Source organism: Lepisosteus platostomus, chromosome 15 (assembly GCF_059453375.1).
Source record: "Lepisosteus platostomus isolate fLepPlt1 chromosome 15, fLepPlt1.hap1, whole genome shotgun sequence".
Classification (NCBI taxonomy): Eukaryota; Metazoa; Chordata; class Actinopteri; order Semionotiformes; family Lepisosteidae; genus Lepisosteus; species Lepisosteus platostomus.
In genome coordinates, this window is record NC_142625.1 from 4,718,447 (window position 1) to 4,743,709 (window position 25,263).

Below are 25,263 nucleotides of genomic sequence, written 5' to 3' on the forward strand. Positions count from 1 at the left end.
GTGGCATCTTGGGCACCTACATCCTGGAAATCTGGGGAAATCTGACGCAGCTGCTGATGCTGCTCCTCCTTTTCCAGGGCATCTGCTTTTTCGATTTGTTCATGCCTGTGCTCTAGGAACCCTGCAGGGGGCGGTGCAGCGGTGGAGCATGCCTGACCCTCGGCTGAGTGGTCATCTGGAGCACCTGAGTGATCTGGGATTGTTACCCCATTCTCACTGTTCAGGTCCACCCTGCACACTTCCTGATTGAGGAATCCCTCTATCGGCATGTTTACAATCTTTCGCTGGGGGTAGGTGTAGGACACCTGCTCGCTCCCCCCTTCCCTCGCTAGGGGTTCAGGGAGCTGCCCCAGCACTGGGATAGCTAGTTCACTGTCTTTGAACTCACTATCACTCACCAGGCCCATGTCAGTGCAGGCGGGGATTCTGACACCTCTCTTTGCGATGTCCTGCACTGGCAGGCGGGTGACTTTACCATCCAGCTCCAGTCTGGCTGAACCACTGTTGGTCAGACTCAGACTGACAGACTGAGCTGGTGGCTGTAAGAAAACCGGCTCGGCTTTCATTCCCTGTCCCTTCTGGGGGACTGGGTGTGTTGGCAACCCTGCCGTTGAGGCAGGAACAATCAGGTCAGTCTCACTCACTACCTGGTAGTTGTGAGAAATAATGTTACCTGACTGCAGGTTCCCTGGGTCAAAGCAGAGGGAATCGGCATCTGGGATCAGGTGTGTCCACAGCGCAGTAGTCTCAGCGTCGAGCTGGACCTCCTGTCTAACCTGTGAATGTTGCACCAGGGGCACCTGGCGGTGGCCCCGTGACAGCTGCTCAAGCAGATCCTCACTAATAGAGGACCTCTCAGGGCTAAGGGCGAGGGCTACATCACCAACCTGCTCTCCTGCCATCTGGATCCTTTCCACCACTGCGGGGTGGTGGTCCTGACCCCTCTTGGGTGCCAGGGTGCACAGGGAAAGCTCCTTTTCATCGCCAGGTGGGGAGATCTGCTCCTCTTTAGGGATGTAAAAGGTGTGTGCTTTACCTGGTGGATCAGGCGGCTGCTTGGAGCACCGCTCCTGTGGCAGGGAGGCTGTTGAGACCTCGGCCGGGACACGACTTCCCTGTATATTCGGGGAACAAGAAAATATTTTTATTTCTTGTCCAGAGGGAACAGAAGGAATCTCCGCATGGGCTTCTGTGTTCGGTGGGCACTGTGTGAGCACAGTCTGCCTCTTGGCCCCCCTTTCCTTCTGTACAGAAGACTTAGGAGCCTTGACCTGTTTCCACACTTTGCCTTTCTGGTGATCCACCAAAGGTTCCTCTCTGAGTCGCATGCCCTTTTCTTTTTCTACCCGTTTGAGCTTGCCGTGTGACATCAAACACCTCTCAACCTCAGTGTCTCACTAGGTAAGACATCTCCCATGGCAGCCTTGAGGTAAAAGCTTCTTGCTTTTCCTCTGTGTTTTACTGCCTGCTCTGTGACTTCAGGGGTGGAGTCAGCACTCACCTGGGAGTGGCTGAATTTATCCAGGCAGGAACTCTTCCGCTCAATCAGATAGACTGAGGGAGGGAGAGGGGGCGGGTCTCCGCCTCCTCCAGTGGAGAGTATCAGCTCATTCACGTTTCCGGCAGCCTTGGGGAGCGGTTGTCCCTGTCTTAATAAAGCTTGTTCAAGCCTGGCCAGGCGGGCGGCTACTGAATCCTTTTGTTCAGCTTTATCTAGCCCTTTCCCTCCCCCGGTGTTCTCATGGCACTTAGGACGCTGGGTGCGGTCCTGTGTGAGTGCTTTGGAACGGGGCTTAGCCAGCTCAGGAACCTGTGCTCCTTCGAGCAGGGGGGAATTAACCCTGCTGGCTCTGACTGCGAACACAGTCGCTTTAGCAGCTTTTTGCTCAGAGCGACTTTGGACATCAGTCATTTTCATGGTCTGTGCATCTGTATGCATTAAGATCATCTTTCTGACTGACAGGTGGAGATTCGCAATGAATAAACCCTTGAAATGTGTGTTCTCTTCGCAACCCTCATCATTTCGCCCTGCAAAATAAGTTCGTCTAAGTCTCTCGTAATATTCGCGAGGGGACTCTGCTCTCTCGTGCTTAATGTTAAGTGCGGCGGCTATCGCGGCAGTCGGGTCAATAAACGCACTGTATTCTTCGATAAGTGCTTGACATAGCTGCTCAAAGTCATTACAGACTTCTTTCATCTGCCTAGCCATCCACTCATGTACAGCTCTGCTGGCAGTTTTCCTGACCAGAAACACTTTCTCCTGTTCTGTGGCGTTTGGCAGGTACTGCAGGGTATACCTGAGGTCTTGAATATAACTCTCGATATTATTCTCTGACACTGCGGGGTCAAATCTCTCTATGTCCTTCGCTAGCTCTCTCAGAGAATGGAGATTTATCCTTCTAGCTTCTCCGCTGACGGAGATATGGAAGAGATCGTGGTCAGACCTGTCGCTGCTAGAGAGAGTGCTTAATAGCGACTCGAATTCAGACCTTTTAGCAACCATCGTTAAACTTAAAGAGTATTACTTTTAAGTACGAAATTACAGTTTTACCACAGAAAACCACAAGATCAAGTATGCAATCAACCCGGTAGATCGCAAAAGATCACAAAACAATCAAGCACTGCTTAAAGAGCAAGGGGAACTTTTTTTCCTTTCGGCTTTCAGCACACTGTATTGTCGTGTATGAAACCCGCGGCGTTTTATATGAATTATTCGCTTGGTTGACTCATTTCAGTCTTGCCACGCCCGTGCCAGGGACGCCAAATAATGTAGTGATTCATAGCCGTTCAGGGACGCCAAATATGTAAGAAAACTGGCTCTCTGAAGGCACCAGTTCTGTAGGGTTTGGGCATTTACTGAGACAATTATTAATTGTAGCAGTAAATCACAAAGTTGATTCTTTTGATGGCTTTAGAATCCAACCATGCGACATAACTCAAACAACGCGCACACACAGGTACTAATACACGAGGATACATTTATTAATACATAGAATATGCATTAAACCTAACAGATCTTATCGAGAGGGTTATCAGAATACAAAAGGTATATATTCAGTCAGTTACAAAGAGTTACACATATCAAGAGGACATACGTTCAGTATATCATTCATTTAGACCGTTTCGTAAATGAACTTGGTTACAACTTCTACATTAGATACTCGAAACAAGTACATAACCCTTAGGAATTAAATTGATATCAACTGGTTGGGATAACAATTGAATTCTTGAGCTGTAATGCATTGAAGTTGAATACTCATCCAATCTCTGGGGATTCAGATCTCCTGCGGGCACAAAGAAACAGTTGCAGGCTGTTGCTGTCCAATCCGCGCTCTCTGGCTCGGTGCCAGGCTGTGCTGTGCGGCTTGCGACGGTACGCTGTTGATGCTCACTGACCGGCTAGTTAGTGTTGGCTTTAACTAGCAAAGTTTGTGCACAGGAGAAAAGATGACTGTAAGTCCCAGCAAGTCAGAAAGAGGACCGGTTCGTTCCTAATGAAGAGCTAGTTCTGAATAGTGATTCAGCTGTCCACAATTCCGACCTGTTCACGAGGCCTGCTGCTGGTTACTCTCTGGCAACCTCCACTCTAGACTCTTAGAACAAAGGAAAGTTCTGGCACTCGGACACACTGGCCGTTCCGTGGTTGTCCGGGCTGAGTCTCAGGATGGTCAGGAGGCGCGCTGCGAGGATGTCCTGCCCTTGGGAGCCTTCTGCTCCTGGGCCGTCCTGCCCTGGAATTCTCCTTTGAATTCCCTTTAGAACAGTCCACAGAATCCTCTCCAGAATCCCTTCTGAATCTTGTTGAATCTGAATCTTGTTGAATCTCTGTGTTGCCTGTTTTTACCTGGAGGAACTTCAGCTCATTGATTGGCTGAAAGTTCCATGGGCATCAGAGTCCCACGTGGGTTACTCGGCCCTACCAGTCCCTGATTGGTTGATCAAGGTGAGATATGAGTCACTTACTCCTGACACTTAGGAATCCAATCCAGATGTCCAACTCGCACTCCCTAGACAGATAGGCACCAATGGATGACCATTGATCATGATAGCCAGGCTTAGCTAAGTGCATCCCCCTTTGGGAGCTGGTTTCTTATCACAAGAAAACATCTTAAATCAGCTTGCATGAATTCTTTCTCTGTGGCTGCACCACAGAGATGAACAGAGAAATTAGGCCTAATTTGGGAAAGCTCAGAAACACTTAATTCTGCCTTATTAATAAGCCTCACCGCTACACACATATCAAGAGGACATATGTTCGGTATATCATTCATTTAGACCGTTTCGTAAATGAACTTGGTCACAACTTCTTCACTAGATACTCAAAACAAGTACATAACTCTTAAATTATGGTTGGGATAACAATTGAATTCTCGAGCAGTAATGCAGTGAAGTTGAATACTCATCCAATCTCTGGGGATTCAGATCTCCTGCAGGCACAAAGAAGCAGTTGCAGGCTGTTGCTGTCCAATCCGCGCTCTCTGGCTCCGTGCCAGGCTGTGCTGTGCGGCTTGTGACGGTGCGCTGCTGATGCTCTCTGAAGACCGGCTAGTTAGTGTTGGCTGAAACTAGCAAGAGTTTGCGCACGGGAGAAAAGATGACTGTGGGTCAGGAAGAGGACCGGTTCGTTCCTGATGAAGCGCTAGTTCTGAATAGTGATTCAGCTGTCCACAGTTTAGACCTGTTCACGAGGCTTGCTGCTCATGCTAACCTTGGGTGGATCCTCTGGTTACTCCGGCAACCTCCGCTCTCGACTCTTAGAACAAAGCAAAGTTCTGGCACTCGGACACACTGGCCGTTCTGTGGTTGTCCGGCCTGAGTCTCAGGATGGTCAGGAGGCGCGGTGCGAGAATGTCCTGCACTTGGGAGCCTTTCTGCTCCTGGGCTGTCCTGCCCTGGAATTGTCTTTCGCCCCTTGAATTCTCCTTAGAAAAGTCCTTAGTATTTCTCCTACTCCAGGCTCTCTGTGTTGCCTGTTTTTACCATGAGGAACTTCAGCTCGTTCATTGGCAGCAGAGACCCACGTGGGTTACTCTGCCCTACCAGTCCTTGATTGGTTGATCAAGGTGAGATATGAGTCACTTACTCCTGACACTTAGGAATGCAGTCCAGATGTCCATCTGGCACTCCCTAGACAGATGGGCACTGATGAATGACCATTGATTATGATAGCCAGGCTTAGCTAAGTGCATCCCCATTTGGGAGCTGTCCCTTATCAAAAGAAAACATCTCTAAATCAACCTGCATGAATAGCTTCTCTGTGGCTGCACCACAGAGATGGAGAGAGATGGGGCCTCATTTAGGAAAGCACAGCAACACTTAATTCTGTCTTATTAACAAGCATTGCCGCTACATTGTGGTGAGCCACACGCACTCGGTCCCAGCCGAGAGGCAGAGAGAGAGGGGAGGAAAGCACTGGTTCCCACCCAGCTCAGCTGCTGTTTGGCCTTAACTCCCTAGGCTCAACCTAGAGCGATTCCAGCTCAAGCACTCTTCATGATCTTCGATTGCTTTTAGAACCACAAGTACTGCGGGCATGCCACTTGAACTTGATCTTAGCCAAAAGGCCGAGAAGGGATGCCGTGCCGGCCTTGGTTGTGCGAGCGGGCGTCGGGTTGGCGCACACCGGCGCAGGCCGACTCCTCTGGTGCCCAGTCCATGCTCGGCTGCTGGCCGCCCGGACTCTGCTCCCCCCCTCTTGCCTGCCTGTTTGTTCGCCTGCCTGCCCGCCAGTCCCGGGCGGGGGCCCTTCTCTTTGATCTTCTGTCAATGGCCCGACAACGACTGCAGCCGCGGGGCATGACAAGCGGTCGGCCTCCTTAGCTTAGGCCCCTCCCACCAGCAACAGCTGTGCCGAGCCAGCTGCAAGCGAAAGCGGACCGTCGGCACCTGCGGGTAAACGCCTGAGAGCTGAAAAGGTCCGGCCTGCCTGATGAGAGAGCACACAAGCCAAGCCTGCCTCCATAGAAAAAAGATGGAAAAACTCCTAGTTTTTTGGAGCGAAAACGCCCGAGAGCCGAAAAGGGGCCTGCCTGCTTGGCCAGAAAGTCGGGACGTGGGAGAGTGCACAGAGGAAGGATGGGAACGGAGACAGAGACGGACGAGAGACGAGACCGCAGAAGAAAGAACTCCAGTCCACCTCGCTTGCTTGCTGGCTGGCTGGCTACGTCTGTCTTTTCACCGCCGAGAGAAGGTAGTGCACCGTTCCCGGAGGCACTGTAATACTGGGCTGATATGTGGAGAGGACGCAGCAAGCTCCTGATCCAGCTCCCTGTTCCAAAAATCGGTTTGATATGTGGTCCCCCGATGGGGGATGTATCGGATATTAAACTGATAAGAACATTTTTTGTTTTTTTTATTAAAGTACAAAAATTAACAAATCATACACAACTCATGTAGCAATCCGCATACCATCATCAATGGAACAGATTTTGTTTATTACAAAATTAGAAAACTCAAAACAAAGTATCCATAACAGAATTCAAGGTGTCATCCATTATCATCATACATGAGTTTCATCACAAAAACTTAACGCAAAAAAACTCAAACAATATTACAACAAAACTAAGCCCTTCCACCTCTCCCGGGCTGCGTGGTATCCCCATTTCTGTACATCTTTTTTTTTTTTTAATTTGACTTTGTGTAATACTCTCTGGTAGATACCATTAACTGTTCTTACTTACCCCTTTCGGATTAGAGCTTCTCTTGCGTCCCACAACTCAACCTTGATCATATTAATCAGGAGCCATAGTAGGAAATTGATACCCCCAACCTTAACGCCCCCCTTGATTCCATACAGCACCACCGACGTTGACGCTTGAAAAGATGCGTCCAGTAATCTGAAGAATCGGTTACACTTCTTCTACACCTTTTTGTACGAAAGCACACTCTATAAAAGCGTGTTTTATCGTCTCCGTGCTCTTATACCCTTCTCGTGGGCATGCCGAGTTCGTCAGTTTGTGCTTGTAGAGCACTTCACACACTGACAGCCGCCCCCACACAATCTTCCAATTGAGGTCGACAAACCTGTGATCTAAACCCCGTGGCTGGATCCTAGACCACACAGCTTTCTTCCCCTTCCACTCTACAGGAATCTTGATCGCATCTATTAAACATTGGTACAACAGCCTGTGATTCAGAATTCTCGATGCGTCCCCTCTGTCCCAATGTTTCCTTAGGCACACTTTGGCATGTTTATAGTGCCAAGGGAGGTCATTCCCATGCGGCAGACACAGCTAGACACAGGTTCGACACATAAATGCAGTCTAACTTCAGTGGGAAGTCCGGGACGCCTCTTCCACCCTACTCTGTTCGCCAAACCATGTCAACTCGTTTTACATACTCGTATTTACCGCCCCAGATGAAACAGAAAACTTCACCAACCAACCAAAGTGTGTCTGAGCTTTGCCGGTAGAGGGTACACGTATGTCAGATATACAAGGAGCTGTAAGATATCCACTTTCAGTATTAAAACTTTCCCGACTAAAGTCAGCCTTAGCTTCGTCCAGAGGCCCAATTTCTTCCTGACTATTCCAATTCTCGAGACCCAGTTGCAGTATCCCGAGCCCCTCCGCAGGAAATCCTGTCCCAGAATCTTAACAGGACCTGTACACAAAACCACCATCCCACTGCTGCAATAATTCACAGGGTCCGAAAGATTTAAACGTACTCTTCCCTGCATTTAAACGTGCACCGGACGCTCTTGAAAAGACTCTTAAAGATTTCTAGAGCAAAAGTTAAACTAGCTGTTGTTCCTGCCACTAACGTCACATCATCAGTGTACATCGTTAGTTTAATTCTTTCACCTCCACTCCCTGGTAACACCAAACCATCTATCCTGCTGCCATCTCGAATGGCAGACGCAAAGGGCTCCATGTATATTGCGAATAAAAGAGTTAAGAGACGGCAGCCCTGCCTCACTCCAGCTTTCTGATTAATTAAACCTCCCAGCCAGCCATTAATCACTGCTCTGCTGCCTATGTCATTATACAGGGTCTTAAGCCAGCCGACCACGGTTGGGCCCAGTCCACGTCCAAGTCCAAACCCAGTCTCCCCAACACCAGCCATAAAAAAATCATGAGACCCTATCAAAGGCCTTCTCGAGATCCAGATTAGCTAGTATTAAAGGCACGCTCCTCTGTTCTGCCCAAGTTATGGTATCCCTTAACAACTGTAGAGTCCATCTGCTCGACCTCCCTTTCACACCACGTCTGGTCTCTCTCTATTATAGTGGGCATCACATACAACGTACGGTGGACAAGCAGCTTAGCCATAAAACTCCACCGGGATTCCATCTATGCCTGGTACCTTCCCCTTTTTTTAATGGCCTCATCGCCATCTCCAGCTCAGACAGCTCAAAAGGTCTTTCCAGCCCCACCCTTTCTTCTTCTGACAGTCACCTGCAATGTTTGAAGCACTGTTCCAGCTGCCTCCCTCTCACATACCTTCTCAGAGAAAAGATCTTCATAAAACTTGGATGTTTCTTGGAGCATCCCCTCTCGATCTGTGATCTTTTCGCCGCTCGAGCTTGCATACAAGACTCTCTTCTCCTGTCTTTTCCTAATCTTGTTAAAGAAAAATGTAGAGCACTTCTCATAGTGTTCCAGGAATTCTATTCTTGTCCGGAAAATAAATTCTCTTGCTCTTCTCTCATGATTATTCTTTACCTGATGTACTTGCACCCCACCCGGGTGGCGCCATACCATCTCTATTATCATAGATCCTTTCTAAGTCTCTCTCCAATGCCTCCAAATCCTTCCTCTCCCTCCGTCTCCTCTCACTGCAGTACTTCCTAGAGACTTTCCCTATCACAATTTTGGTCTCCTCCCAAATTTCCACCAAAGGCCTACCCTCCGTCCTTACACTCAAAACCCTTACTAATATTTTCTCCATCATCCTTATGTAGCCTCTTTCCTCTAGGACTGCACAATTTAGCCTCCACACTCCCCTGCTGAAACTGGGTCCAAAATCCCCCACCTTAATATTCAGTATGCAATGGTCTGAGAACCATACTGGAGTTGCTCTTGCCTCCTCCACTCTAACCTTACTAGAGACAAAGACATAATCAAGCCTTCTTACACCCCTAGTGTTACTCCAAGTGCACCCCACCCGGGATGGATTGCCCTCTTTATGACAGTCTTTCAAATTATACATATGTAGCATATCCTTCACCACCCTGGCATCCCCATCTTTCTCGTTGTCAATGTCTGTATTAAAATCTCCACCTATTACCACCAACCTATTAGAGACACACAGCAAAATCAAACCGGCTAAAAAGTCCCTCCTCTCCCTGATCGCCGCCGGCACAAACGCACACAAACCTAAAATCCTGATCGTTGACTTTCGCATCCACATATAGCAGCCTTCTTGACTCACTCACCCTCACCTCTCCACACTCCACTTGAGGGTTCCAAAATAGGATCCCTATCCCAGTGGAGTTCACGCTCCTGATGCTCCACCTTGAGGGGCCACAGTCCCACAAGGCAGTCAAAGCCTCCATATCCTTTCCATCCTTAATGTGCACCTCCTGTAAGAAACACACAGTTGGATTCAATTTTTTAATACACTCAAAGACAGCAAATCTTTTGGCTTTGTCCCGCAACCCTCGCACATTAATAGTCAAGATGTTACTCATCAATCATAAAGAGGGGTTAAGTCCAGGCCTTCTGGGCTTTCCCCTCACCCTCCTTGATGTAGGCCTGTAAATCAGACCCACATCTAATTACATCTTCTTTTCTTCCTTTCAAGACTCATCCCTAGTACTTCCCTTCCACTATGATTGAAAATTGGTCTGACACTACTAAACTGTTTTAAGATGTCCTTAATCTTCTCCAAGCCTTTAGGGTATCTCACCCCCTTCCTATACCAGGTGGTTTGTTTAAGGAAAGCGCTGGTGGTCTTAAGTTCAAGCCTCCAGAGGCTTCCTGCCTGCTGCATCTTCCGGCGAAGATCCTCATATTTCCGCTGGCAGTCTTTTGAGCTTCCCTGTCCTTAATTAGGTCAACCAGGACCTGCTGTACAGCCATAGCTGTCTTCTGATCTCGGCTTGTAATTCTAATTAAGTTCCTGTCCTCTATTTAAAAAACCACACCCTCTTGTGCTAATCTTGTGCAAACTAGGAAAAGAATTTAACCCACAAGGTCTTTTACTATGGCCCGAATCACTCCTGCGTGTTTGTCCGACTCGACACTTGTTTGAGGGGCCGTCTCGGCTACCACCTCAGGGGTTGAGACTCCTCACTACTCTCTCCCCCCTCTAATTTTCTTTTGGCAGTCCCTCCAGTCCATTCCATTCCCCCTTCTTTTCCTCCTATGGTTTGCTGGATAGTTCTAATGATATCCTGCATGGCTTCCAAGTTTTTGGTAGTCCAAACTGCAGTGTCCTCAACTGTCGTTGAACTCTCTTCCAGGTCTACCTCTGGGTCCTGGGTGCGACTTCTATTCTCTTGATCCTGGGCGTCCGCTGATTTCCGTCTCTCTCCGTCTGCCGCTTCTCTGGCTGTATCCTCCTCTGCTTCTTCTAGGTCTCCAGTTGCCTCCTCCCCCTCCTTTGTACCTGCAAGAGAGAGGGAGGAAGAAGACCCAGCAACCCCAGACACGCCCCCTGCCGCCTCCCTGCTTACCAAATTATGGCTCAGAGGGCAGTCCTTATACAAATGACCTTCTTCCCCACACAGGTTGTAGGTCTGTTCCGTCTTGCAGCTCACTCCTGTGTGTCCTGCTTTTCCACACTGCTTGCAAACAACTTCCCTGAAGTTTGCAGCAAAATGTCCTTTCCCATATCTCATACACGTCAGGTGTTGTCCCGGATAATGAAGGTATCTGCAATTGACTCCTATTTAAAACGTTGCTGGAGGGTGCAAAAATCCATCTTCCTGGGCGCTAATAGTCCTCAAGCTGACTAAATACCTCCTTTTCCCTGTCCAGTACTTGTTCCTGTCAATCACTTTTGTGCCTTTTGCAGTAATGTCCACAAATCTTCTCAGAAAGACTTCTATGTCTTCCTCTGGCACATAGGGATTGAACATGTGTACTGTCAGAGACCTGTTCTCTCTTACAAACAGAGGCTTCACTACATAGTCACACAGCCGTTTCTTGTCTTGGTTAGCCTTAGCCATTTCCCACACATACTGCTCTATTCGACAAAGATAGGTAGGTCTTTTTCCCCAGAAAATCTTGTAGGCAGTATACTTCCTCTGGGCCTAGTCCAAAAACACCAAGGACTATCTTATAACCAAATACCTCCCCATCTCTTAACACCCTCTCACCAGCTTCTTCCTTTTGTACAAAACGAATAGAGTGACTCAACTGACCTTCTCTATTGCTGGTGCCCTCTAATGGTCTTTCCGCAGGTCTTCTTCCTGCCCTAATGGGGTCATCTCCAGGAGCCGGCTCCATCCCTCAGTCCTCCTGGCTCCGCCGCTCCTTCAGATTGGTGTGTTGAAAAAAGTCTCCGCTGCTGATTCTCTCCTTCCTCCTCTCCGCGAAGGCCGAGAAGCGATGCCCCTAAAGGGGCGGACCGACGCGCAGGCGTTCCGCTGGCGCACAGCGGCGCAGGCCGACTCCTCTGGAGCCCGGGACCCGCGCAGCTGCCGGCCGCCCTGCAGCCAGCAGCCTGCCGCTGGACTCTGCTCCCCCTCTTTCTTGCCTGCCTGCCTGTCTGCCTGCCAGTCCCGGGCGGGGGCCCTGCTCTTTGATCTTCTGTCAGCGGCCCGACAACCGCAGGACCGTCAGCACTTGCGGGCAGAGGCAAGGGGCAGCTCTCTCTCTCTCTCGGGAGGGACGGGGACACACTCCTGCCTGCCTGCCGAAAAAAAGAGAAAGAAAGGTGTATACACTAAGTTTTCTGGAGGAAAAACGCCAAGCTGTCAAAAGGGGCCTGCAAGGACGGACACACACAGCCTCGTCTGCCTGCCTGCCTGGAAAAAGGATGAAAATGCACGGGAGGTCAAAAGGGGGCCGGCCTGCTTGCCGAGAGAGTCGAGACGCGGGAAAGTGCACAGAGGGAGCACGGAGACGGGGGGAGAGAGAGAGACACACAGAGACACACAAGTGGACAAGAGACCAGACCAGAGAAGGAGCTCCAGTCCACCTTGCTTGGAAGATACAAAGATACAGTTCAACTTTATAGGCAAGGCCGGTACCCCTCTTCCTCCTTCCTCGATAGGTCTGTTCATGTACATGCGCCCAATATATTCATATTTCTTTTCCCAAAGGAACCAAAAGACCTCTCTCGTTAGATATCTATTTAATCTTAATGGCATAGGATATACTGCAGCCAAGTAACCTAATGACAGAACTTCGATTTTAATAATAAGGACTTTCCCTACGTGAGTCAATTCTTTGCTCTTCCATTGACTCAGACATGTCCTCACCTTTTCCAGCTTTCCAAGCCAATTATAATTTGCTGCCTCCTCTTCTTTATAATAGATTCCAAGTATTTTCAAAGGGTCACTGCAAACGTGCAGTCCGTCGACACTGTCCTATTTCTCCATCTGCCAAAATACTTGATCTTACTTTTTTCCTTATAAAGTCTGGCTCCAGATCCCTTGCCGAAAACTGCCATATGGTCCAGCACCCCCTGCAGGTCCACGTCAGAAGCCATAAACAAGGATATGTCGTCTGCATACAGGGCTATTTTGGCCCTCTTCCCTCCACTCCCAGGCACCAAAACACCTTCCACCTTTGGATCTGTACATACAAGGTGAGCATAGGCTTCTATGTAGATGACAAAAAGCAATGGAAGTGAGACGGGGTGTCCTCTCTCTCCGAGTCCTGCCATACCATACCTCCAATATGTCCATTTACTCCATTTAAAATTTTACTCCCCGCCTCTCTGTACAAGATCTGAACCCAGCCGACGAAAAGAGGACCAAACCCCATACGCTCCATTACTTTTCATAAAAAAATTGCGATACCCTGTCAAAGGCCTCTTCCAGATCTAGATTAACTAACATAAAGGGCACCTTTCTCTGCCCAGCCCAGGCAATTACGTCCCTTGTCAGTTGCAAAGACCAACAGATCTTCTGCCCTTGAACTCCACATGTCTGTTCTTTACCAATAACCGTGGGTAGCACTTTTTTCAGTCTGTTAAGAGCCTTCGCTAACATCTTATAGTCAGTACACAACAGTGTCAAAGGTCTCCAATTCCCCAGGTCTACGGTCTTCCCTTTTTTGTGCAAAAGTATTAAAATACCCATCCTCTTAGAGGCTCCCAGGCGGCCTCTTTCAAAAGCCTTGTTCAATATTAAAAGCAGTAAATTCTTCAATTCATCCCAAAAGGTGGCATAAAATTCCACTGGTAGGCCGTCTACGCCTGGCACTTTGCCTCTTTTCATCTCCCTCATAACCGCAGTCAATTCCTTAACTGTGAAGGGACCCTTAACGTGATCGCCGGCTGTTTCTTTGATTTCGCCCCTAGAAAAAAGTTCATGATAAAATTAAGATGCAGTCAACAATAAACCATCCCTGTCTTTATTTATTTTGCCAGACCTGTCCTGAAACCCTTCAACTACTCTCCTGCATCTCCTTTTCTGCATATAGTGAAACTGGAAGGTGGCGCAGGTTTCAGCAAACTGCAGCTTATCCATATGTTTTAAACAGGTATCTGCGAGCCCTAGTTTCATAGAAATGTTTCAGCTTTTCTTTCTGCTTACTAATCTCTTCTAGGTCCACAGACACCCCACTGTTACAGTTCTCGTATAAAAGATTCAGGTGCTCTTGCAGTAGCCTACCTTCCTTTTTTTCCTGCTTCTGTTTTTCCATGCAGTATCTCTTTGATACCTACTGTATTTGTCTTTTCACAGAGTCCCACCACTTTAGGATGGAAGACTGCTTACTTGGCTCTTTAGACCCCCCTTTCAGTTTTCCCCTTATCAAGTCCCTATAAGCTGCGTCTTCTAAAAAGCTTCTGTTTAATCTCCAAACACCTCTTCCAAAACTGACACCAGACCCAGAGACCCCAACCATTACCAGGTCATGGTCAGAGTGCCAAAAGGGTAGAACCGTTGCATTCTCTATCACAAGGACTCTGGACGAAAGGACATAGTTCAAACGCTCTTGAATTCTTTTATTACAAAAGTACAACAGATCAACAGAACAACCAAATGTACAGTACAGAAATCAACACCCCAACAAAAATAAACCTTTCCACCGCTTGGCTGCAGCAAAACCCCACCTTGTGATATCCCATTTAACCCGTCTTGTAATGTCATATTCAACTTTCCAAACAATAGAATTTACTGTGACCTCCCTCCCGTGCTCAACAAGTTCTTTACGAGATGCCCAGATTTGAAACTTTACCAAACTGATCAATAACAAAAGTAAAAAATTGTGGTTCCCCTTTCTTGGCTTTGACACCCCCTTCATGACCGTCTTGCTGGTTAGTTTGAAGGTGTCTAAAACCTGGGCCCACCAACCATTCACACCGTCCCCACACCTCCTGTGCAAACCTGCACCCCCAGAAGGCATGCGGGACTGTTTCTGTTTCTGTACAGTTGGAGCGGGGGCACTAGTCTTGTCTGGACAAAACAGTCTTGTAGGATCTCCCTCACTGGCAGGCGATTCTAGACGACCATCCAGTTTAGATCTTTAAATCTATTGTCGAGGCCTGCGGGCTGGATTTTTCTCCACACTTCCTCAGTAACCCCGACCACAGCTGAGTTCCCTTTCTCCGTCGCCAACCTATGTAGGGTCCTATGGTCAAGTAGCATTTGTCCCTCCCTGGCCTCTGGGTGTTTCCTGATCCATTTGGCTGTGTGCACGTAGTGTGCAGGCAGTCTCTCGGCCTTAGGCATTGTGTTCGGCCAAGGTACCAGGTGTCTTAATTGACGCCGCAAGCCAGAACCTCGTGAAGTTTACACAGGGGTGGTTGGGTGCACTGCACAATGTTCTGCATAGCCCCACCATGAAAAGGGCATCCAGCTTAGCTGGCGGTTGGGAACTGCCCTTTCTGCTATGGGCCTATACATATCCACACGGGCAACATATTCATATCTTCCACCCCAGATGAAGCGGAAGACGGCCCGCACCAAATCCTGCCGAAGGCGAACTGGTAGTGGAAATACCCCTGCCAGATGAAGTAACGGGTAACCCGTCTACCTTAATGACCAGGACCTTTCCCATGTAGGAAAGGGATCTAGCCTGCCACAGTCCTAATTTCTGATTCACCTTCGACAGTTTGTTTTCCCAGTTAGCGGTGGCCGAGTCGCCCGTGTGGAAATTAATCCCCAGGATCTTCAAGGGTCCGGCTTCTAGGGGGAGGTCGGCGACTACATCTCTCCTGTCCTTCCAGTTCCCAATGTATTTCACCGCACACTTGGTCCTATTTAAATAAGACCCCGTGACTGGCGGCCAGATCTTCCAGGATCTGTAATACTCTGTACAGACTTCTGTCCGACGTCAAGAACAGGGAGATGTCGTCAGCATAAGCTGCGACCTTCACCTGTTCGCCCTTGCTGCCTGGGACTGTCACTCCCTCAATGAGGGGATCTATGCGAATGTTGTGTAAGAAGGGCTCGGTGTACAGAACGTACAGCAGGGGGGACAGGAGACACCCCTGCCTCACTCCGCGGCCAACCGGCACTCCAGGGCCCAGATTCCCATTCATGCGCACCCTCGTTACAACACCATTATACAGGATCTTAATCCACCTCACAAACCCCTCACTCACTCCCAGGCTCCTCAGCACTTCCCATAGGAAGGCGTGGTGGACCCTGTCGAAGGCCTTGCTTTGGTCGAAGCTTACCGGCATGAATTCCAGCCCTCGGTCCTCTACCCAGGCTATCGTGTCCCTGAGGAGGTGGTGGTTCCACGATATTCTTTGGCCGACAGCACTGGACGTTTGGTCTCTACAGACCCGATCTGGCATAACCTTCCTCAGCCTCATGCCCAGTGCTCTGGCGAGGATCTTATAATCGGTACAGATCAACTGGATCGGCCTCCAGTTTTCCAGATCTGTCTTGTCACCTTTCTTGTGGATTAGGGACAACACCCCGGTCTTCATTGTTATCCTTAATTCTCTGACCTGCAAAATTTCCTCATAGACAACCGTGAGCATGGGCCATAACTGATCCCAAAATACTACAAAGAAGTCTATGGGCAGACCATCGATGCTGGGGGCATTTCCCCTTCGTAAACGGGCCATGGCCTCCTTCAGTTCTTGGGCCGTCAGAACCCTGTCCAGACCTTGGGCAAACTTAGCTCTTCCTTCAATGCCCGTCAACCAGGCCTTCCACCGGCTCGTGTCCACTGGTGTTTCCGCGAACAGAGACCTGTAGAAATCGGAAGCGCACTCCACCATTTCTTGTACCTCTGAGGTCACCATCCCGGCGCAACGCTTCGAAACAGGTCTTGGACTGTTGCGCGTGAACCGAGAAGAAGAAGCGGGATGAGTGTTTTTCATCAGTCTCAATTAGTTTGCCCTTCAGTCTGAACAGAAAGTCCTTGGCCCGTGCATCCCAGATCTCTTTGAGGCGGTGTTTAAATTTTTGCAGCCCTCTCTGCCCCTAGACTTCTTCTGTCGGCTATAGCTCATGGAGTCCCGAGCTTTGGCCTTTTTACAGGCCTCCCACCAGTGCACGGCTGACGGGAAACTCCACCTGTTCCTTTGGAAACGCTCCAGAACGCTCTCTGTCTGATCTCGATATTTGGCCTCGGATAGGATTTGGGTATTAAGTTTCTAATGGCGTGATCTATAGCGGGAACTGCCAAGAGACACGGTAGCCGATAACACCAGATGGTCTGAGTACCAAACAGGAATCGCCTGCCTCGACTGGGTCACCCCCTTTAGGGTGGTGACTACATAATCGAGTCATCTGAAGGAGTCCCGCCCATTGCTCCAAGTGTATGTCTTGGATGCCAGCCCCCCTCCTCCAAAACAGTCCTGCAACTTGAAATCCTTGGTTAAACCATTCAGCACACGCACACCCGTTTACGGTGCAGAGTGTGCACTCCATGGGAGACGGGGAGAGTGTTTCTACTTACTCCGGGCATGCCAGGTGACCCTGAAAATTTTAGTGTCTCAGATCGAGCTGCCATTCAATAAGGCCTATCAGATCTGGGCTTCCCAAAAAGCTCTCCCCAACCGACAACTGGAAGTGCAGGGGTGTTATTGGGGAGACTGCATCGAGGAAGTAGTCCTCTTCAGGGCGGGTTACCCCGCTGAGTGGCAGGGACCCACTTCCTTCTGGACTGCTTGACTCGTCATGTTTGGGTCTTCCGTCCTCACCAATCGCCACCACCCCGACCGCTGGGTCTTGGGGTTGCGCAACAGAAACGTGGCCTTCAACAGCCCCACCTTCTTCCCTGCCTGCTTCTTCCTCCATTGGAAACTTTTCCTTCTCCTTTTCTTCCTCCTCTCCTTCATTACATGACTCTCCGGTGTCCTCGTTTAACTCTTCGCTTTCTGACCTCTCCTCCGTTTCTCCATTCTCTCCTAGGGCTTCTTCTCCCTCGGGTTCCCTGTTTGTCTGGAACTCCTCTTCTTCCTCCATGGGTACGCCATACGCCTCCGATAGCTCTAAATCGTCATCAGAAGGTATGTTTCTTTCCTCCTCAGAGGATCGGGAAGCTTCCCTGGACCATTTCTCATCTCCCCCTGCACCATCCTCATCCGAAACCTCCAGGTGCCTTTTCTTCTTCTTTTTTTTCCCACAGGAATCCAGTCACTGTCCAGGGAATCTTCTGCCGGAGCCCCGGATACTGCCGCCTCCAGCGGGAGGTTGGACAACAGGTCCTGGTGTCCCGTCTTCACCACCTCTGCCAGATCCTGTGCCCCGGGAGCTGGCCTGAAGATTGACCCCCGCAGTGATGCTGTAGCCTCTTGGACCTGAGTGCCCTGTCTGTCGTCCCGGTAAGCATCTTGTTCACCTGGTCCTCGTTGTTCCTTCGATGCTCTAGGCTGCTCGGGTTTCCTGGATACCACAGACGCAAAACTATGGGTTTTGTTGGGGGCATACTCTATACAAGTGTCCCGGCTCCCCACACAAGTTGCACAGCTGTTGGTAGCTGCAGCCTGTAGCCACATGTCCAGTGCGACCGCACCGTCTGCAGACCTCAGTGCTACACTCCGCTGCAAGATGACCCTCCAGCCCACACTTCTGACACGTCCGGGATATATAAGGTAACCCCTGTTGGGTCCAATGGTGAAGTTGGCTGGGGGGTGCAGCATACCCCCAGGTGTCGTTTGGCTTTGCCACAACCTCACGAGCTACCTCCTCCTCTTGAAGGTCCAGATCCTTTCTTCATACTCCACCTTCTGGCTGCCCCCCTGGACATCAACAAATCTGTGGAGAAAGGTAGCAATATTGGGCTCCGGCACGTGGGGGTTAAACATGTGGACAATCATGGAACATAATTCCCGGACGAATAGGGGTTCGATGTAAAACTTAACCAGTGGTTCTTCATCTTTCTTCCTTTCAGCCTCATACCATATCCTGGAACATTCTGCATCGGAGGTAAGCGTCACATTGAAAGTATACTTGGACTGAAAATCTTGGACTCCTAGGCTGTTTTTCCACTCAGCATTTAGTGCCTGGAACAAAATCTTCCTTTCGAAGTGCCCTCAATTCATCCACTCAATGTGATCCTCAGCATTCTTCAACACAAAGCTTCACGGGACAGAGGCCGCCCGGCTGCCGAATAAGAAGGCAACTCACCCGGAGTCGGTGACGTCGCCATCCAGGAGCCCCACCTTCACCCCCTGAGCTCAACCCAGAGCGGCTCCGGTGGAACCTCAGGTCTTCTTGGGCGCTGCTGTCTTCTCCGGGATTCCTCTTCTCGTTGCCTTCTTCTGAAAGGGTTGTTCCTTCTAGTAAGGTTTTCCGCCCTCCTCTTCCTCAGCCTTTCTCAGCCGCTCAGCCTCCTTAGCTTAGGCCCCTCCCACCTGAAGCAGCTGCGCCGAGCGAGCTGCAAGCGAAAGTGGACCGCCAGCACCTGCGGGCAGAGGCAAGGGGCAGCTCTCTCTCTCGGGAGGGACGGGGACACGTGCACACACACACGCCTGCCTGCCGAAAAGAACAAAAAACGTAGTATATACACTTTTTCTGAGGGAAAATGCCCGGCTGTTGAAAGGGGCCCGCCTGCAAGGACGGACACACACACACACAAGGGAAAACGCACGGGAGCTGAAAAGGGGGCCGGCCTGCTTCACGAGAAAGTCGAGGCGCGGGAAAGTGCGCAGAGGGAGGACGGTGACGGAGACGGGGAGGGGGGGAGAGAGACACAGAGACACACAGATGGACGAGAGATGAGACCAGAGAAGAAGGAGCTCCAGTCTACCTCGCTTGCTTGCTGGCTGGCTGGCTACGTCTGTCTTTTCACCGCTGAGAGAAGGTAGTGCACGGTTCCCGGAGGCGCTGCAATACCGGGCTGATATGTGGAGAGGACGCATCAAGCTCCTGATCCAGCTCCCTGTTCCAAAAATCGGTTTGATATGTGGTCCCCCGATGGGGGATGTATCGGATATTAAACTGATAAGAACATTTTTTGTTTTTTTTATTAAAGTACAAAAATTAACAAATCATACACAACTCATGTAGCAATCCGCATACCATCATCACCCCAACTTCTATAAGGTCTTCCACCGCTCTTTAGCCCCACTTATTACACTCGTATCTCTGTAACCCACAAAGTTCATATTGAACTCTCCCACTAATCCCCTGCACCCCACCATCACCTCATCACCCCTAAATTTCACCAAAAGATTTTCATTATTCCATATTACTAGTTTAATTAAACAAACGACAAACCACAATAGAAAATTAATCCTTACATCACCTTTCATGGATTTCCACCCCCCACAGAACCACCTGAAACCCTGGCCACAAGTCAGTAAACAGGGCACGATGTGTACTCCAGACAAATTGAGCCACCCAGCAACCCCAAAACACCCCAAAGCGATTGACTCAAACACTGGGGATCTTGTCAATTTATGCTTATATAGGAACTCCCGCACAGAAAGTCTCCCCCACCCGCGCAACCAATTCAGGTCTTTCATCCTATCGTGTATTGTCCCCTGGCATGTAAAAACCTCCACCGATACTCTGGAATTGTTGTGCTGGGGTACTCCTTCTGCACGCACCATTCTCTCGCTCTTTCATACAGCACTCGGTCGCACACAGCTCTCATCCACCCTATCGCCGGAATATTTCGTTAACCAGCCTGCCGCCCGCTCATAGTACCAAGGCCTAGCTGACCATGCAAACCACAGCCTTGTAAAGTGTTGATGTTTCTTGCTGCACATCCTTGTAAATCGCCTCGCATACACCAGCCACAAATATAGCATTCAGTTTTAATGGAAGGTCTGGCACGTCTAAACCACCCTGATGGATCCCTTTGTACATATCAACCCGTTTGATATATTTGTACCTTCCACTCCAAATGAACTGGAACACTCGTAAGTTTTTTGCCACAACCTGTGGGCACTGGGAAAACGTTCACCAGGGAAACTAACATTAGGAGTATGTCTATTTTAATAACTAAAACCTTCCCAATGTACGATAGGCATCTGTTTCTCCATAATCCTAATTTATGGCTGACACAGTTTAAATGTGTTTCCTAATTTTGAACTCCCAGTCTACCACGTCCAAATTCAACCCCAAGGATCTTTATCGATCCAGGTTCTACCCTCATTTGTCCTATCACCTAAGGCTTGTTCCTCCATTTCCCAAAAAGATTGACCACACTCTTGTTTTGATTTATTTTAGAGCCCGTCGCCTGACTGAAATTGCCCACAGTCTCCATAGCGAACAGCAAACTCTCCTCAGAATTCAACAATAGCATTATATCATCTGCATAGGCCGCTAACTTGACTTGGCAGCCTGCACTCCCTGGTACCACCAGACCTTCTATCCTGCTATCAGATCTTACCATGGATAATAAAGGTTCCACATACAGGATGTATAGCAAACGAGACAGCGGACACCCCTGCCTTACCCCTCTCCCAATTTTAACTTTCTCTCCCAAATGCCCATTAATACACACTCTAAAACCCACATTAACATAAAGAGATCTCAACCAATCAACAAACCGAGAACTAAAATGAAACTTCAGCAATAATCCCCATAAAAAATTCAGGTTAACCTTATCAAAGGCTTTTTCTTGGTCCAAACTTATTACCATCAAAGGCAAATTCCTGTCTTCTGCCCAAGCTATGGAATCCCGAGTTAATTTCAGGTTCCAAAACATGGACCTCCCTATCACCCCACACGTCTGGTTGGGATGGATCAAAATTGGCAAGACACGCTTTAATCTGTTGCACAAAACTTTAGCAAGAATCTTATAGTCTGTACATAAAAGTTGAATTGGCCTCCAGTTACCCAAATCTAAAGGGTCTTCCTTTTTATACAATAGGGCCAAAACCCCCTGTCTCATAGTTTCGAACATCCCCCGACCGTTTAAGACCTCATCGAACACCTCTACCATAGTAGGCCCAAGCAGATCCCAAAAAGACCAGTAAAATTCAACGGGCAGCCCGTCGATACCCAGAACCTTCTTCAAACTATGCATGGCCTCTTCTACCTCCAACAATCCGATGCCATCATCCAGACCATCCATTCCCTGCTCTCCCACTCTTCCTGTCACACGACCAATAATCTCCTCCATATGCTTTGTCTCAGTAAACTCCTCTTAAAAACAGGTTTCGTAATACCGTGAGACAGCCTCCACCATTGCTGTTGGCGACCTAACTACTGTATCCACCCCGACTCTGATACCTTCAAAATTCCTCTTCACCTGTTTCGCCCTAACAGACCTAAAAAATTGACCTGTTACTTCTTCAGATTGTTCTGTGAAAAGGTTTCCCAAACTGAACAAGAAATCACGTGCTCCGCTGACATGGATTCCTTTCAGCTGTACCTTTAGTTCTTGCGCCCTCTGGGAGTCAAAGGGTAAGCCCTTGTGCCCCTTCTCGTAGATCTCTTGAAGCTAATTCTGCAACATATTCACTTCCACATTCTTTCTGCGTGCACGCAATGTACAATACTGTTGAGAAACCTTTTTAAGCCGACGCTTCAAACCTTCCCACCACTCAATCAGAGCAACCCGACTACTCTTCTAGGCTAACGACAGCTGAAGCTGATCTCTTATTAACTGAATATAATCATGTTCTTTCAATACCGCCGTATTCAGTTTCCACACACCATTTCCAAAGCAAAAATCCAAAGTACCAATCTCTACCCGAATGGTCACATGATCTGAAAACCAAGCAGGAATTACTGCAGCTCTCCTGATGGGAATGTCAGAGGGCACAAAGACGTAATCTAGCCTTTTTCCCACACCCCTGGTATTCCGCCACGTTACTGGAAATTTTGTGAAAATGCCTTTAAAGCTGTCCGTCACACATCAAAATCCCGTAATAATCGATTAATTTCAATTGCCCCAGTAGTTCATAACAGGATATCTTCATTGAAATCTCCACCTAAAAAACACCTTCTTGTTTGTTGTGCACCAGGGCGCTAGATCTGAAAAGAGCCCCTCCGCGCACCGCACACTACCAGACGTAGTATCAATAATATCCGGAGCGATAGACAAAGACTTCAAATAAGTTTTGTCCATCTTCCTGACAGTGACTGTAGTTTCCTCCGCGGTGGGGTTCTCCGACCCTTCCGCCCCAAGCTCCATGCCTCCCAGCTGCTGTACCTCCATCTCCTCGTCCTGGTTCTCTGCCAGCGGACCCTCTCTCACCTTCTTTTCCTCCTCTGCTCCCGAGTCGCCTTCTTCCTGCGGAAGTTCGGCCCCCTGTACTTCCGCACGTACTGAAACCACACCCGTTTCCACACCAGAGACCTCTTCCATTTCTTCAGGAACCTCCTCCCCCTCACCATCCACTCTTAGCATACCTCTATCATTGTTTCTCGCTCTTTGTATGTTTCTCCATGCACAGTCTTTAAACAAATGACCTTCCACACCACATAAACTGCAAACTTTCTGACGACACTCCCTCACCATGTGCCCACTCTTGTCACACACAGTACACACGTTCTCCTTGCATGCATTTGCTTGGTGTCCAAATTTACGACACTTTCTACAAAACTGGGGCTGATTGTAGTAAAACAAATAACCCCTACTAGCACCCAAAGAGAAAGATGCCGGAGGATGATGAAACCCTCCTGCCCCACGTGCATCAGACCGAAGCAAGACTTTATATTTTGCTTCCCGGCTCAAACGTTGCGACTGTCCATAATTTTCTCAGGCTGCCCCAACACTGAAACATGTCGGTAGAGGAAAGCTGTCACATCATCATCTTCAATGAATGGGTTGTACATGTGCACAATCACCACTCGAAGGTTATCGTTGTAACAACCCAGCACCTCAATCTTTCAAAAAAGGCTCACTTTTCTTATCAGTATATCTAGCTGTTACAAACTTGTAAATCTCTTCATCAGAAAATGTAACATCTGCATACTTCAGCTGCCTGTTCCCTTGCAAACACTTCACCTCATTTGACTCAAGGCCCAAAATCCCAAACAAAATTCTATCCTCAAACTCACGTCTAGATGGAGGCTCTCCCTCTTGCATCCAACGGAACCTCAGCGTCCATTTCACCCTGGGAGCCTCCCCAGGCCGTTCGAAGGTGCCGAAACCCTCCGCCATCCTGGAGGAAGCCTCCAAGCCGGCCTCACGGAGGGTCCGCTCCAATCTCAGCAAGCGTAGAAACTTCTGATGGTAGTCCAGGCAATCCAAACAGTCAAAGATGCAGCAGCACTCCAAAGGAAAAATTTGGGTCCACGACCAGTCCTTCTGGCAATACTCCCCCTGTTGATCGCAGCCAAAAGGCCGAGAAGTGATGCCCGACGCCGGCCTTGGGCTGGTGCGCGGGCGTCCGGCTGCCACACAGCAGTGCAGGCCGACGCCTCTGGAGCCCGGTACACATGCGGCTGCCGGACAGCCGGGCTCCGCTCGCTCCCCCTCTCTCCTGCCTGCCTTCCTGCCAGTCCCGGTCAGGGGCCCTGCTCTTTGATCTTCTGTCAACGGCCCGTCAACAACCGCAGCCACAGGGGGCGCCAGCAGGCCGGCCTCCTTAGCAGTAGCCATGCCGAGCGAGCTGCAAGTGAGAGTGGACCATCAGCACCTACGGGCAGAGGCAAGGGGCAGCTCTCCCAATTGGGAGGGACACAAGGACACACACCTACCTGCCTGCTTCCCCAAAAGAAAAGAAAAAGGTGTATAGACTACGTTTTTTGGTGGGAAAACGCACGGGAGCCGAAAAGGGGGCCGGCCTGCTTGCCGAGAAAGGCGAGACGCGGGAAAGTGCGCAGAGGGAGGACGGGAACGGAGACGGAGAGAGAGACACGGAGACACACAGACGGATGAGAGACGAGACCGGAGAAGAAGGAGCTCCAGTCCACCTCGCTTGCTTCCTACGTCTCTTTTCACCGCTGAGAGAAGGTAGTGCACCGTTCCCGGAGGCGCTGCAATACCAGGCCGATGAGTGGAGAGGACAGAGCAAGCTCCTGATCCAGCTCCCTGTTCCAAAAATCCATTTAATATGTGGTCCCCCGATGGGGGACGTATCAGATATTAAACTGATAAGAACAGATTTTTTTTTTTTATTACAAAGTAACAAATCAACTATTTACAGAAAGAAAGAATAACTAATATCAAAAAAGCAACTCAGGTCAGACACGGCAAATTCACAAATTCAGGAACTATTTACAGAAAGAAAGGGTAACTAATACAAAAAAATGCAACTCAGGTCATAAACAGCAAAGTCACAAATCAAATAACTATTTACAGAAAGATAAAGGGTACTAATATCAAGAACGCAAAATGTATTTTCATTTTTTTTTTATTATTACAAAATGCAAAAACACCAAAACTTCGAATACACAAACTAACAAACACAAAAACAAAAGTACTACACAGCTAAATCAACAATTTCTCACCTTATTAACATAATCCCACACATTATACAAACACAACCCGCCCCATCACAACTTCTCCCCTCACTCAAAACAATCCAGCAATCAAATTCAAATATGCAAACATAAAATAAGCAACATATTTAAAAAACACATAACACATTTTACAACACAGGCCCTATTTATCATATGCCCCCCTATGCAAATTAAGTACCCACCCCCAAAATCTCACAACAGGTCTCTATTTACATGTCGTGGAAACACAAAGAACTACAAAGGAATTAACCTCCAATCCCAAATGTCCACTATAGATTTCCACTTTTCCTTCACGGCATGGAAACCCCACCTTCTTATATCTCTCTACCAACCCTTTTAAATTCCGTAAAAGTTGTTTATGTAACCCATCT

At 48.9% G+C, this 25,263-nt stretch overlaps 2 long non-coding RNA genes and 3 other non-coding genes across 5 annotated transcripts in view; 1 reads left to right on the plus strand and 4 right to left on the minus strand.

Moving 5' to 3' along the window:
* The window catches only part of LOC148647726 (uncharacterized), a 188,666-nt gene that overhangs the window by 80,553 nt on the left and 82,850 nt on the right, over positions 1 to 25,263 (minus strand). The window lies entirely within an intron of this gene.
* The window catches only part of LOC148647728 (uncharacterized), a 492,485-nt gene that overhangs the window by 41,311 nt on the left and 425,911 nt on the right, over positions 1 to 25,263 (plus strand). The window lies entirely within an intron of this gene.
* On the minus strand, positions 6,189 to 6,373 carry LOC148647729 (U2 spliceosomal RNA). The gene has a single exon (XR_015927178.1). It is a non-coding gene; the product is annotated as a U2 spliceosomal RNA (small nuclear RNA).
* LOC148647730 (U2 spliceosomal RNA) lies at positions 19,327 to 19,511 on the minus strand. The gene has a single exon (XR_015927180.1). It is a non-coding gene; the product is annotated as a U2 spliceosomal RNA (small nuclear RNA).
* LOC148647731 (U2 spliceosomal RNA) lies at positions 24,382 to 24,570 on the minus strand. The gene has a single exon (XR_015927131.1). It is a non-coding gene; the product is annotated as a U2 spliceosomal RNA (small nuclear RNA).